The following is a 15,992-nucleotide window of genomic DNA, read 5'->3' as shown; positions in this document are numbered from 1 at the left end:
TCGCCAGCATCTGTCATTTCCTGACTTGTTAATTTTAGCCATTCTGACTGGTGTGAGGTGATATCTCATTGTGGTTTTGACTTGTATTTCCCTGATGCCGAGTGATGTGGAGCACTTCTTCATGTGTCTGTTGGCCATCTGGATGTCTTCTTTGCAGAAATGTCTGTTCATGTCTTCTGCCCATTTCTTGATTGGATTATTTGTTCTTTGGGTGTTGAGTTTGCTAAACTCTATATATTTTGGACACTAGCCCTTTTTATCTGTTATGTCATTTGCAAATATCTTCTCCCATTCTGTCAGTTGTCTTTTGGTTTTGTTGACTGTTTCCTTTGCTGTGCAAAAGCTTTTGATCTTCATGAAGTCCCAATAGTTCATTTTTGCCCTTGCTTCCCTTGCCTTTGGTGCTGTTCCTAGGAAGACGTTGCTGCGGCTGAGGTCGAAGAGGTTGCTGCCTGTATTATCCTCAAGGATTTTGATGGATTCCTTTCTCACACTGAGGTCTTTCATCCACTTTGAGTCTATTTTCATGTGTGGTGTAAGGAAATGGTCCAATTTCATTTTTCTGCATGTGGCTGTCCAATTTTCCCAACACCATTTGTTGAAGAGGCTGTCTTTTTTCCACTGGACATTCTTTCCTGCTTTGTCGAAGATTATTAGACCATAGAGTTGAGGGTCTATTTCTGGGCTCTCTATTCTGTTCCACTGATCTATGTGTCTGTTTTTGTGCCAGTACCATGCTGTCTTGATGATGACAGCTTTGTAATAGAGCTTGAAGCCCGGAATTGTGATGCCACCAACTTTGGCTTTCTTTTTCAATATTCCTTTGGCTATTCAACTTCCACTAATTTTTTTAAAAAAATAATCTTTATCTCTGAAATAGTTTAAGGGTCATAATAGACTGTCAAAGTAGTAGAACTCCCATGTACCCTTCACCCAACTTCCCCTAATAACATGGCCTTGGTACATTGTCAAAAATAGGACATTGATGTTGTTCAATGTTATTAACTCTGCTACAGACCTTATTTAGATTTCACAGTTTTTATATACACTTTTTTCCTTTTTTTTTTCTTTTTCTTTTTCTGGTCTATGAAATTTTATCATATGTGCAGATTTGAGTAACTAATATTTCGAACAAAATTTAGAATGGTTCAGTGGCACCTGGGTGGCTCAGTTGGTTAAGCATCTGCCTTCAGCTCAGGTCATGACCTCAGGGTCCTGGGATAGAGTCCCACATTGGGCTCCTTGCTCAGCGCGGAGCCTGCTTCTCCCTCTCCCTCTACTACTCCCCCTGCTTGTGTGCGCGCTCTCTCTCTGTCAAATAATCAATAAAAATCTTGAAAAAAAAAAAGATTTAGAATGGTTCCATCACTATGGAGAAACTTCCCAGTGTGAATCCTTAATTATCACACCCTTCCCCCAGCGCTGGCCTCAGCAACTGCTGGTCTGTCCCTCCAGTAATGCAACTTTGTCATTTGAAGGCTGTTACATAGTCACACAATACATAACCCTTTGAGATTGGCTTTTTGAGCGTGCCCTTAAAGTCCATCCTTTACACTGATTTTTTAAGTTCCCGTTAAGCAAAATTTAAAGTAACCCACACCACCTTATGATGAAATAGGATCAGGGAGAAAAAGGCATTCAGAATAATCAATGTTATGGTTTTTTTGTTTTGTTTTGCTTTAGAGAGAGAATGGTTGCATGTACAATCTGGATAACCTGCAGAGTTGCCAATGGTGTTACTCTTCAGAGGAGATAAAGAAGAAATGGCTTTGGAAATGTGAAGCATCTTATTTTGGCCTCCTTTAAAGTATGACGTTAGGTTCACTGGGACCATAGGCCTTTTGGATTAATGCTCAGTGTTATTTTTTGTGGAGAGCAGACTGAGGTTTTGGAGTTAAAATTTGCACTGAGAACCAATTTCACAGAATCCTGACCTTGACCAAATGCCAATTACTAGAATATTTCTGGGTCTGTATTTAGGAACACTATGAAAACTAACAGATTCTCACAACCATTTCCACCATTAATAAAGTGGCACGTTCATAGAGTTTCTATTAAAATATGTTTATTACTTTTCTTAGAATTTTAAATGCTTGGATTTTAAGCATTAAATGTAAAAATCCACATGAGGCTATATTTTATTTAAGCTGAGTCAATTCCTCATAGCAGAAAAAGCATTTGTGGTTATTATAACAGTTTGGGGAATAAAAAATAATTCAGATAAATGGACTTTCTAAAGGGCACTATTAAACATAAAAACAGTTTCAGAAGTATGATAGGAAGTTATATCCAGGAATTACTGGGTTGGTATTTAAATGTATGTAAATAGTGCCCTGCTAAGCTGCTATAGTAAGGTAACATGTGTCCTGATGGTTTTTCCCAGCTGGGAGCTTTGCGTTCCACAGGCTCCTGTAACTCCTCCTGTCAATGCATTCAGCCTTGGGCCTAACCTTCTGCTCTGAGAACATACAGCTTCTGAGGTCTTTCTATGGTTTTCTGCTGATAACCTCACTTTGTCTTTGAGACTTCCTACTACAACCTTGGCATTGCTGCCTGGGGCGCCCCGAAGTGGATTCCTGTCTCAAAAGGACCCAGGCTTTATGATGGTACAACACTTGATGATACAACCTCAGGTGAAACTTTTGCAGATCTTCAAGCTGTCCTAGTAGAGGCCAGCCCTCTCTGTCAGGACCGACAGACCAACTTCCATGTCCAGTTTAAACTTCACCACCTTGCTGCACATGCCCAGGTAGCAAGGATGCTGTGCACGATGCTGCTGGGCAACACTTTTCTTAAAGTGTTAACTTTAAGAAATCATCAAGCCCAGGGATTTGAAGGAGGCCTTCACCATAGGGCCATTATTTAGGAGGTTAACCCCGCAGCAGGAATGGGCATCTCAGTGGGGCTACAAGAGTGAAGGATGCATCCAGAGAGCAGGCTGTTAAGGATAACAGCCATTCTAGAAGGCAGGCAGGCCACGGAGAGGTAGAGCAAACCACACTGGATGGTTGGTCCAGCAGTACAGAGATCAAGGCCATAAGGAACTGGAAGAGGCAAGATGGTAGAGATCGGGGCAGTAGTCACGTGAGGAAAATTTGGAAACCAGTTACCAAGGTAAGAGCAAGGCTTCTGAAGAGCATAGAAGTGCCCATGTTACTGGCACTGAACAAATTTTGAACTGAACACAGGAAAAAGGTAAGAAAGGGAAAGGAAAGGGCACTGGAATTGATAGCCTACTACACTAAGTGCCTTAAGTTTGAGATTTCATTTAATCCCCACAACAACCAAAGTAGGAAACATTATTCCCATTATACAGAAGATAAAAATGAGGTTCAATGTTTTGTATAATCACACAGGTGACATGTGCAGTAGTCAGGATTTGAACACAGGACAGTGTGACTCCAAAAATATTGTTGCTATATTCACAATGTCAAGTGTCATAATTGTTATTATTTAATGCCAAATCTTTGAGAATATGGCCCTCAGTGCATATCTCCTCTTGTCATTTATTTTTTCCTCTTTAAATTATATGGTGCCATAGAACCTTTGAAAAAAATAGTTTAAATTCACCTCCAGTGGCTATGGGAGGGGGAGGAGAGTCAGACCTATCTGGGAATTGGTGTTTGGAGGCAGCCAAGAGGAAACCAGGGTACTGGATGAACAAGCCAGACCTCTGCTTCTGCAGGTCCCCAGGGGACAGAGGTCCAAAAGAAGACACCAAAACTTGGAGTATGGAGCCAGGGTGTTTGGTGATTCCAGATGGAAGACAGAAAATTAAACTCCTCTAATGTACATTTCTCAGCATCCTACAGCACCTACAGACACAACGGGGACTGAATGCTCTAATATGGGGCCAACTTCAGCCCTAAGAAACTGGGAGAATATGGAAACATACAGATCTTGGGGGGTACAAATATCCATTGCAATTCTCTTGATTTTCTTAAATTTATACTTTATAAAGTCTTTATACTTTAAGAAATATATACTTTTTAAGAAAAATGAAAATAACAATTTAAATGAATCTCTAATTTTTCTCCTAAATTTTGTCTAATAAAAATATTTTATGTAGTGGGCACCTGGGTGGCTCAGTGGGTTAAGCCTCTGTCTTTGGCTCAGGTCATGATCTCAGAGCATCTGGCTCTCGGCTCAATGAGGAGCCTGCTTCCCCTTCTATCTCTGCCTGCCTCTCTGCCTACTTGTGATCTCTCTCTTTCTGTCAAATAAAGAAAAAAAAAGAATATTTTATGTATTTATATAATAGAAATATTTTCAAATAAAGAGTAATCAGACATGTATCATTTTCAGTTTTGATAAATGTCAACACTAGAAGGTCCAGGCAACATTAATTTTTAATTTAAGGACTGAAGTTTATTTGGTACTTCAGAGCACCACCTGGTGGAGTAACTAACAATAACAATTCAAAACAAAAGTGAATCAAAACGTCTCTGAAACAACAGGTAATAGAACATAACGATGCTCATCTTTTTTTTCTTTCTATTTTGGCTCTCATTCCTTCTTTTCCTTGCCCTCTTTTCATTTCCTGTCCAATCTCTCCTGCTTCTGTTTACCTTCAGTTTGTCCATGGCCCTTAGCTGTATTCACTGAGTCTTCAGAGTGGCTAAGAAGCTTGCTTCCTTATACCTGATTCTAAGACATTTCTAAAATTTAAGTAGAAAGGCAAGTTTATTTGAAGTTGCAAAACTGGATTTTCTTCCAGACACTGACTCTTTCTGCCCAGGGATGGTTTGTGTTTCCCCAAGGAGGGGTTTTGTTTGATTGATTTAGACAGAAACAATCTTCTAATGAAACCCCTCTTTCATAATTTATGTGCACATAATGAGTAATGACACATTTACAGTGTTTTAGCCTATTGCTCTGATCCAGCAGCCAATGGCTTCTGAGAAAGAGGTGGGTGTAGAGAAACCTTCTTAAAGGTCTCGAATCTCAAATGACCCATCATATGAGTAAGTGGAAAAGACAGGTCAAAGACATCAAGAAGTCACAAAGACTGGGGACCTCATGACTTGGCTACAGTGATATATTATAATAATGTATAATAATGTACATTATTCAGATCCAGCCAGTTCTTCTAGTTTTTAAAAATAAGCCACAAAGCTTGATTTTTATGAGAGTTCTTCATGTGTTTAAATATTAGCAAATTTTCATAAAAATGTCTGTAGGCCAACCTGTAGTGGCCCACAGGCCAACCTCTGATTAAAAGTTGTAGAATGGGGTGCCTGGGTGGCTCAGTCAGTTTAGAGTCTGACCCTTGATTTCAGCTAAGGTCTTGATCTCATGGCCATGAGTTCAAGCCCCACACTGGGCTCTAAGCCGGGCATGGAGCCTACTTTAAAAAAAAAAAAGTCGTCATGGGAATTTGTAAAATAATGCTGCAATAAACATGGGGTGCATATATCTTTTCAAATTAGTGTTTTCATTTTCTTTAATGTGGTATACACACACACACACACACACACACAGGAATATTACTTGGTCATAAAAAAAGAAGGAAACCTTACCATTTGCAACAATATGGATGGGTCTAGAGAGCACAATGCTAAGTGGAATAAGTCAGTCAGAGAAGACAAATACATATGATTTCACTCACATATGGAATTCAAGGAATAAAACAAACACAGGAAAAAGAGACAAAAAACACACTTACTGTGATGAGCACTGAGTAACAGATAGAATTGCTGAATTACGTTGTATACCTGAAACTAATCTAACACTGTCTATTAACTATGCCTGAATTTTAAAAACAAATGTTAACAAAGGTATGGGTATTTGGACTTCATTCACTGGATGATAGAATATAAATAAGAAAGTTGTCTGCAGCGAAAATCCACCCCAGGTCCCCAACAAATCACTTCTGCCATGCCTCAGGACTTCTAACCACCTCTCAATCAGCAAGTCTATGTCTCTACCCCCTGTTACTTCATATAGTCAGATCACAGGATCACGGAGAATCAGGATGGCCTGGAAGTAGCCTTTTGTCCCTGTGACTGTCCCTAAGTCTTGAAATAAGCTAGGTTCAGACTTTGGCTCCAACTAGAAACCATTTAGCAGAGCTAGGAGAAACAGCTGTTTCTCCCTGAGCTGGACTCAGGGGCTTGAAATTTGCATTTCCAAACAAACTCATATGTAAGTTCTAAAATATACTTAAGTTAAAAATACCTTGGGGCGCCTGGGTGGCTCAGTGGGTTAAGCCGCTGCCTTCGGCTCAGGTCATGACCTCAGGGTCCTGGGATCGAGTCCTGCATCGGGCTCTCTGCTCGGCGGGGAGCCTGCTTCCCTCTCTCTCTCTCTCTCTGCCTGCCTCTCTATCTACTTGTGATCTCTCTCTGTCAAATAAATAAATAAAATATTAAAAAAAAACAAAAAACAAAAAAAAACCTTAACTCACATTTTGGCCATCTTCATCTCGACACGCCCTACTGGGGCAACCAGGGGCACTTTGTTGCTAATGGATTTAGGAAAGATGCTGATACCATTTTCCTATTTTAAAGAGAGAAATTCCTCAGATTCTCTGGGAAAGAGTGCAGGGTTTTTTGGGTTTTGTTTCAGCATGGAAAAAACTCAAAGGATGTAACAGTGATATTTTAATAATAAATAAATTTATTAACGAAATAAATTTAATAAGAAATTTCATGGCCAAAAGACTTGAAGAATGTCTGTCTGTTCAGGCTTTCATGACAGACGACCATAAATTGAGTGGCTTAAACAAAAAAAAAATTATTTCTTCACAGTGTCAGAGGTTAGAAGTCCAAGACCAAGGAGCCGGCTGACTCAGGTACTGGTGAGGACTGCTCGTCCTCCTGACCGCCACCACCTCACCTGCCCTCCCGTGGCTTTTCTTCATTGCATGCATGTGGAGAGAGAGGGAGTGTAAGCAAGCTCTCTGTTGTCATTTCTTGTAGGACCCTATTCCTGTTGGATCAGGGCCCCACGCTGGCCCTTATGATCTGGTTTAACTTTCCTTCCACGAATCCCTGTCTTCAAATACAGGCATGCTGGGGGTTAGGGCCAACACAGAAACTTGGGGGAGGGGGGACACAAGGCTTCAGTCCATGACAAAGAAGCTGTACTGTACTTCTTTATCATTTGCATAGTATCTCTTGAAACTAAAATAATTAAAGCATCTCCTTTTTAAAAATTATAAGTCCTAATGTTAGGTTTATTTTAACCAAATTACTTTAAACCCCTTACCCTGACCTATAATTCTTTTAAACTCGAATAAGCACACTCAGTGTTTAATTTTTTTCATTTGCTAGCCTTTCGTAATGTCTCACCTTAGTCCCTGAAACAATTATTCATTTATTGTTGAATAATTTCCAAGCTTAAGCTTTCCACAGAACTCCAAGGCATCACTTACAGTGTGAACAACAGGTACGGTTTTTATCTGCATTTCCTTCAGAACCCTGAGGAGTCATCAGTGGATCATTTCCGCTAGGAGACCGGCCTTGGTCACATTGCAGACCTCTCGATTTCACCCTTGTGCTTTGGGAAATGAGCTACCTGACTAAACAAACCTGGTTTTAAAGAATAACTTGTAGGATTTTCAGTTATTTATACTTTTTAAAAATAGATTCCCTTTACTTTTTTGAAATAATACTGAGACATGCCCTCAGGTACTGGGCGTCAGTCAATGACCTTCTTCCTCCCACTTCCCCTCTGAAAGCCTCACAGCCACGTCTATCCTTCCCTCTGGCTGCAGCTGGCTCATGGGCAGCTTATTTAAGGCTGTACTGGCCTGACCAGATTTTTTTTTTTCTCACAAGAATTCAGAAGAGAGACACAGAAAGCCTCACACATTTAAGATATGGATGCTGGATCTGAACAGACTTGTCACCCAAGGGCACGACGGAGGGTGACTCAGATGAGTCATCACCGACAGCGAAGGAAGGCAGCCCTCAGAAAGCAAGCAGAATGGACCAGACGGACAGAAAGCAAGCAGAATGGACCAGACGGACAGAAAGCAAGCAGAATGGACCAGGCAAACACCTGAGGCCCCTACAACCTACAGAGACTTTCTCCAGGGTTCCCAGTTCTCATTCTTCTGAGCCTCCGCTGTAGTTTGGCAGACTTGTAGCAGAATCAGCTCTTTACTGTTTTAAAATACAGTGCTCTCGGGCACCTGGGTGGCTCAGTTGGTTAAGCGTCGGACTCTTGGTTTCAGTTCAGGTCATGATCTCAGGGTCATGAGATCGAACCCCGTGTCGGGGTCTTTGCTCAGTGAAGAGTCTGTTAGTCACTCTCCCTCTGCTCCTCCTCCTGTTCACACATACACACTCTCTAAAATAAATAAAGTCTTTAAAATAAAATAAAATATAGTACGTTAATAGAAAATCTGAGTCCAGCAGATTAAGAGACAAGTACCATAAAGCTGGTTTGTTACTCACAGTTCCCAAGAGAAGGGGGCCACATGAGGAAATACTGGGCTTGGTCGTGAAGAAGAAAGAAGGGGAAACTGTGGGCAAAGCTTCTATTGGGGTTTCCATGGCAGGAATGGGTGAAGCAGGTAAATAGGTTTAGGATTATCGGAATAATTTCAGCGGGCTGTGGGGCTCGCTAGTTAGGGATCTGTCCCTAGTTGGCCCTGGCCCATTAAGGCCCTGGGCTCATTAAGGCCAGTGCGAATGGCCCAGAGTGTAAGAGTCTGATAAGGGAGATGGCTTATAAGTGTGATAAGTGTGGACTTTGCATCAGTTGGTTTGTACTGGAAAAACGTGCCCCCAGAAAGACTCCTGAGGAATCTGGGGAGGGAAAGAGGGAGGCCAGAGGCCCAGGCAAGGTGACCAAGGCATCGTATTGGGTTATCCAGAACAAGGCATGTCCAGCACATGCATCAGGGGCAGATGTTAAAGCATTAAACTTACAGAAACTAGGAAGACGGTTAATACACTTATATCCAAACATGCTCTAAAATAGGTTCAGAAACTGGTCCAAAATTGCAGGGCTAATCAGAGGCAACCCCAGGAGAAAATAAGCCAAGTTCCTTGCCACACTGCTTCCATTGTGCTTTGACTAAACCTGGGGCTGGCCTGGGGCCTCTGGTCTCTTTGCAGGATAATATGGGGTGTGGGACCCCGGCTCCACAGTAGCAAAAGCAAAACCCCACACAAAGAACTCTTTTAATCCTACGTGGAAGGGCAACTATCACTTTGGGGAGCAAACCCTCAAGCTAAAGTAGCACTGTTCTCTTTAAATTCTAACAGAATTCACATCTATCCGGAACATCAATGGCTCATTTTTCACACTCCTGTCATTTGGAATTGATATGACATATCATGGTATGGTTAGACTTTGCAAAGATACATAGTGGTTTTCCTGTTTCTAAGATGCTATTAAGACTGTGATCTACATATACCACTGCAGGATCAATAGCCCTTACCTCAAGATTGATAGGTGAAGCCACTGCTGAAAATGCCTTTTCCCTGTGGTCCTCCTCATGCTGACTTCCAAATATGGTGCACTTAAACACATTATGTGCCTTGTTATCTACCCTCACGTTCCCATTGTCTGTGCTACACATTTTGGGGCTTTACACACCTTATCAGAGCACTGATTAGACAACATATTTTTTGTGTCTGGTTTCTCCTTTCAGATTACAAACTTCTTACTGGCAAGAGTATGCCAAATGTCCTTTTCTTCTCTTTCTCTCGGCCTTTATCCCCCATATAAATGTCTGGGCTGCAGGGCGGGGGGAGGGCATGAGCATGAATGAGCTATCAGAATATTACTGTAACAAAACCAAAAATTAATGAAATGTAAAAATCAATTGACCTGCTTTTAAGCTATATGGCTTTCTGCTGGTTGGTGATTACTATCCTTGATTTTTGTAAAATATTTCTACCTTTGTCTTCAGTCTAGTTTAATTCATGCATTTGATCGTAGGTAATGTAACGTATAGCTGGTCTTGTACCAGTTGTGGTGAATATATGGATCATATGTAAATTAAAGGCATGATGATGTAGTTCCCTTGTTGGGTGTGTTTGTGTCATGAAATCTTAACATGAACAGTTCTCTACAGAATGTACATGTGCAAGGGGAGGAGTCAAGATGGCGGAGGAGTAACCGACTGAGAGGACCTCAGGTTGCAGGAGTTCAGCTAGACAGTTATCAAACCATTCCGAACACCTACAAACCCAACAGGAGATGGAAGAGAAGAAGAGCGGCAATTCTAGGAACAGAAAATCAGCCACTTTCTGAAAGGTAGGACGTGCAGAGAAGTGAATCAAAGCCACGGGAAAACAGACCGCAGTGGGAGGGCCCAGCTCCTGGCAAGTGGCGGAGCAACAGAGCACAAAATTCAAAGTTTTAAAAGTCTGTTCCACTGAACAGCATCGCTCCAGAGGCTATGCGGGAGTGGAGCCCTCACAGGGACAGTGTGGTCTCAGGTCCCACGGGGTCACAGAAGGATCGGAGGTATCTGAGTGTCACAGAGCTTGCAGGTATCAGAGTGGGGAAGCCAAGGAGTGAGCTCTCAGCTCGGGATTACCTTAAACTGTGGTCTGTGGCACAGTCAGACCGCTGCTCTTTGAGCAGGGACCCCACAAGAAGCAGATGTGGGGAGACCCACCTCCATCAGCTGGAAGAGCAGAGCGGCAAGATCTGCCAGGTTTGGAGACTCCAAATGCGACTGTGCGCCAGGGACAGAAAGGCTCAGTCACAGGGGGCGGTGCAATTCCACCTCCGGCAAAGACAACTGAGAATCACTATAACAGGTCCTTCCCCCAAAAGATCAGCAGGAGCATCCAGCCAAGACCAAGCTCACTGATCAAGGAGAAAAGCGGAATTCCAGAGGAAGGAAAAGCAAACCACGGAATCCATGGTTTTCTCCCCATGATTCTTAGTCTTGCAAAGTTAATTAAATTTTTTTAATTTTATTTTTTTCTTACTCTTTTTTTTAACTTTTCCTCTTTCCTCTTTTAACATTTTTAACTAGTTTATCTTAACAATACCTTTCTTTAAAAAATCTTTTAAAACCATTATTATAGTCATATTTTATCCTTCATTGTATCTAACTTTATTTTTTATATACATATAGGTTTTTTTCTTCTTAAAAATTCTAGGATACAATTTCTTCTTTTTTTTTTTTTTTAAAGATTTTATTTATTTATTTGACAGAGAGATCACAAGTAGGCAGAGAGGCAGGCAGAGAGAGAGGAGGAAGCAGGCTCCCTGCGGAGCAGAGAGCCTGATGCGGGGCTCGATCCCAGGACCCTGAGATCATGACCCGAGCCAAAGGCAGCGGCTTAATCCACTGAGCCACCCAGGCGCCCCTAGGATACAATTTCTTCTAATAGATCAAAATGTACCCTAAATCTAGCACAGAATTTTGTTCTAGTCTCCAGCCTGAGCAAATTCTCTCCACTTTCTTTTTCCAACCAACTTATCAGTTCTGTTCTTAGAATTTTTTTTTAATTTTCATCTTTACAGTCATATTCCATTCCTTCATCATGTCTACCCTTATTTTTGTATATATATAAGTTTTTCTTTATTTAAAATTTTGGGAGGTAGTTTCCTCTAAGAGATCAAAATATACCCAAAATCAAGTGGGTGGCACTGTTCTGTTCACCAGTCATACATACACACACACACACACACACACATACATACATACATACATATTTTTTTTAATTTTTAAAAAAATTTTTAAAACTTTTCACCCTCTTTCTTCTCCCCCCCAGTTTGGGGTCTCTCCTGATTTGGTTAATGTACATTTTTCAGGGGTCTTTGCCACCCTCTTAGTATTCTCTCGTTCATATATTCCTTTTTTTTTTTTTAAGATCTTATTTATTTATTTATTTATTTATTTGTCAGAGAGAGAGAGAGAGACCACACAAGCAGGCAGAGGCAGAAAGAGAAGCAGGCTCCCTGTCAAGCAAGGAGCCCAATGTGGGAGTCGATCCCAGGACCCTAGGATCATGACCTGAGCCGAAGGCAGTGGCTTAACTGACTGAGCCACCCAGGCATCCCTTGTTCATATATTCTTATCTAGACAAAATGACAAGACAGAAAAACTCACCACAAAAAAAAAGAACAAGAGGCAGTACCGAAGGCTAGGGACCTAATCCGTATGGACCTTGGTAATATGTCAGATCTAAAGTTCAGAACGACGACTTTTTTTTTCCCCCCAGAATGATGATTCTCAAGGTGCTAGCTGGGCTCGAAAAAGGCATGGAAGATATTAGAGAAATTCTTTCTGGAGAAGTAAAAGCCTTTTCTGGAGAAATAAAAGAACTAAAATCTAACTAAGCTGAAATCAAAAGAGCTATTAATGAGATGCAATCAAAAATGAAGACTATTACTGCTAGGATAAATGAGGAAGAGAGAATTAGTGATATAGAAGACCAAATGACAGAGAATAAAGAAGCTAAGCAAAAGAGACAAACACACGAGCCACACCGTCTTTGGGGTGATCCGAGGTGGACGTTTTGAGGGCAGCTGACCTGCAGCCTGCGCATCCCGGACCACCTCCCGTGGAAGCCTGAGCCGGCTGTGTCGCTTTCTCCCTTTGTCTCATAACCATCCACCAACGAGAATGCTAATTCACCAGCTGCCCACCTTAATAGATTCAAGAACAAGGGGAAAGACAGTACAGAAATGAGGCGGTGTCGAATAGAAGTTAATGTGGAGCTGAGGAAAGCTAAGAAGGATGACCAGATGCTGAAAAGGAGAAATGTAAGCTCATTTCCCGATGATGCTACCTCTCCACTGCAGGAAAACCGCAACAACCAGGGCACTGTAAATTGGTCTGTTGATGACATTGTCAAGGGCATAAACAGCAACAATTTGGAAAGCCAGCTCCAGGCTACTCAAGCTGCTAGGAAACTGCTTTCTAGGGAAAAGCAGCCCCCCATAGACAACATAATCCGGGCTGGTTTGATTCCAAAATTTGTGTCCTTCTTGGGCAGAACCAATTGTAGTCCCATTCAGTTTGAATCCGCTTGGGCTCTCCCTAACATTGCTTCTGGGACATCAGAACAGACCAAGGCTGTGATGGATGGAGGCGCTATCCCAGCATTCATTTCCCTGTTGGCATCTTCCCATGCCCACATCAGCGAACAGGCTGTGTGGGCTCTAGGAAACATTGCAGGTGACGGTTCAGTTTTTCGAGACTTGGTTATCAAGTATGGTGCAGTTGAACCACTTCTGGCTCTCCTTGCGGTTCCTGATATGTCATCGTTAGCATGTGGCTACTTACAGAACCTTACTTGGACACTTTCAAACCTTTGTCGCAACAAGAACCCCACACCCCCGCTAGATGCCGTCGAGCAGATTCTTCCTACCTTAGTTCGTCTCCTGCATCACGACGATCCAGAGGTCTTGGCAGATACCTGCTGGGCCATCTCCTACCTGACGGATGGTCCAAATGAACGGATTGAGATGGTTGTGAAAACAGGAGTTGTGCCCCAGCTTGTAAAGCTTCTAGGAGCTACTGAATTGCCCATTGTGACTCCTGCGCTAAGAGCCATAGGAAATATTGTTACTGGAACAGATGAACAGACTCAGGTTGTAATAGATGCCGGAGCGCTTGCTGTCTTTCCCAGCCTGCTAACGAACCCCAAAACTAATATTCAGAAGGAAGCCACGTGGACAATGTCAAACATCACAGCTGGCCGTCAGGACCAGATTCAGCAAGTTGTGAATCATGGATTAGTCCCATTCCTCGTTGGTGTTCTCTCTAAGGCAGACTTTAAGACACAAAAGGAAGCTGTCTGGGCTGTGACCAACTATACAAGTGGTGGGACAGTTGAACAGATTGTATACCTCGTCCATTGTGGCATAATAGAACCATTGATGAACCTCTTAACTGCGAAGGATACCAAAATTATTTTGGTCATTCTGGATGCCATTTCCAATATCTTTCAGGCTGCTGAGAAATTAGGTGAAACCGAGAAACTTAGTATAATGATTGAAGAATGTGGAGGTTTGGACAAAATCGAGGCTCTACAAAACCATGAAAATGAGTCTGTGTACAAAGCTTCATTAAACTTGATTGAGAAGTATTTCTCTGTAGAGGAAGAGGAAGATCAGAATGTTGTGCCAGAAACTACCTCTGAAGGCTATACGTTCCAGGTTCAGGATGGCACTGCTGGGACCTTTAACTTTTAGCTTGTACAGCCGACGAAGAACGTTGTTTGTGGTGTGCTCTGTTTTTTTTTTTTTTTTTTTTCCATTTTATTTATTTTTTCAGCGTAACAGTATTCATTCTTTTTGCACAACACCCAGTGCTCCATGCAAAACGTGCCCTCCCCATTACCCACCACCTGTTCCCCCAACCTCCCACCCCTGACCCTTCAAAACCCTCAGGTTGCCCCAACCTCCCACCCCTGACCCTTCAAAACCCTCAGGTTGTTTTTCAGAGTCCATAGTCTCTTATGGTTCGCCTCCCCTCCCCAATGTCCATAGCCCGCTCCCCCTCTCCCAATCCCACCTCCCTCCAGCAACCCCCAGTTTGTTTTGTGAGATTAAGAGTCATTTATGGTTTGTCTCCCTCCCAATCCCATCTTGTTTCATTTATTCTTCTCCTATCCCCCTGTAGTGTGCTCTGTTTGGTAGAAGTTTGTCTTACTGTTTCTCTACTAAGAACTCTTTTTAAATGTGTTTTGTTATTGTAGCACTTTTTACAACAAAACTCTACTTTACCAGTTCCAAACTGTACCATCTGTATGAAGCTCCTCCTCCCAGTGGGTTTCTGATTTCTATGTGGAATCTCCTCTCTTGCAGTGTCTGTAAATAAAGATTAAATTCCACCTTTTCTTTAAAAAAAAAAAGAGAGAGAGAGAGAGACAAACAAGTACTGTACCATGAGGGGAGAATTCAAGAGATAACTGATAACATAAGACAAAACTATATTAGAATAATTGGGATTCCAGAAGAAGAAAGAGAGAGGGGGGCAGAAGATATATTGAAGAGAATTATTGTAGAGAATTTCCCTAATATGGTGAAGGGAACAAGCATAAAAATCCAGGAAGCACAGAGAACCCCCTCAAAATCCATAAGAATAGGTCCATACCCCATCATTTAATAGTAAAACTTATAAGTCTTAGTGACAAAGAGAAAATCCTGAAAGCAGCCTGGGACAAGAAGTCTGTAACATACAATGGCAAAAATACTAGATTAGCTGCAGACTTATCCACAGAGACCTGGCAGGCCAGAAAGAACTAGCATGATACAGTCAGAGGACTAAATGAGAAAAACATGCAGCCAAGAATACTATATCCATCTAGGTTATCATTGAAAATAGAAGGAGAGATAAAAAGCTTCCAGGACAAACAAAAACTAAAAGAAATTGTAAACACCAAACCAGCTCTACAGGAAATATTGAAAGGGGTCCTCTAAGCAAAGAGAGAGCCTAAAAGTAGTAGACCAGAAAGGAACAGAGACAATATACAGTAACAGTCACCTTACAGGCAATACAATGGCACTAAATTCATATCTTTCAATTGTTACCCTGAATGTAAATGGGCTAAATTCCCCAATCAAAAGACACAGGGTATCAGAATGGATAAAAAACAAGACCCATTGGCGCCTGGGTGGCTCAGTGGGTTAGGCCACTGCCTTCGGCTCAGGTCATGATCTCAGGGTCCTGGAATCGAGTCCCGCATTGGGCTGTCTGCTCGGCGGGGAACCTGCTTCCCTCTCTCTCTCTCTCTCTGCCTGCCTCTCTGCCTACTTGTGATCTCTCTCTGTCAAATGAATGGATGAAATCTTTAAAAAAAAAAAACCAAAAAAACAAGACCGATCAATATGCTGCCTACAAGAAACTCATTTTAGACCCAAAGACACCTCGAGATTGAAAGTGAGGGGGTGGAAAACAATTTACCATGCTAATGGGCATCAGAAGAAAGCTGGGGTGGCGATCCTTATAACAGATCAATTAGATTTTAAGCCAAAGACTATAATAAGAGATGAGGAAGGACACTATATCATACTCAAACGGTCTGTCCAACAAGAAGATCTAACAATTTTAAATATCTATG

The 15,992-nt window shown here is 41.9% G+C and overlaps 1 pseudogene; it reads left to right on the top strand.

The window, feature by feature from the left end:
- The first annotated feature begins 7,621 nt into the window (after positions 1–7,621).
- On the top strand, positions 7,622–14,121 carry LOC123936805 (annotated as a pseudogene).
- Positions 14,122–15,992: the final 1,871 nt, after the last annotated feature.

Source organism: Meles meles, chromosome 2, assembly GCF_922984935.1.
Source record: "Meles meles chromosome 2, mMelMel3.1 paternal haplotype, whole genome shotgun sequence".
Classification (NCBI taxonomy): Eukaryota; Metazoa; Chordata; class Mammalia; order Carnivora; family Mustelidae; genus Meles; species Meles meles.
Note: the sequence above shows the minus strand (reverse complement) of the source record. Positions and strands in the feature narration are given on the sequence as shown.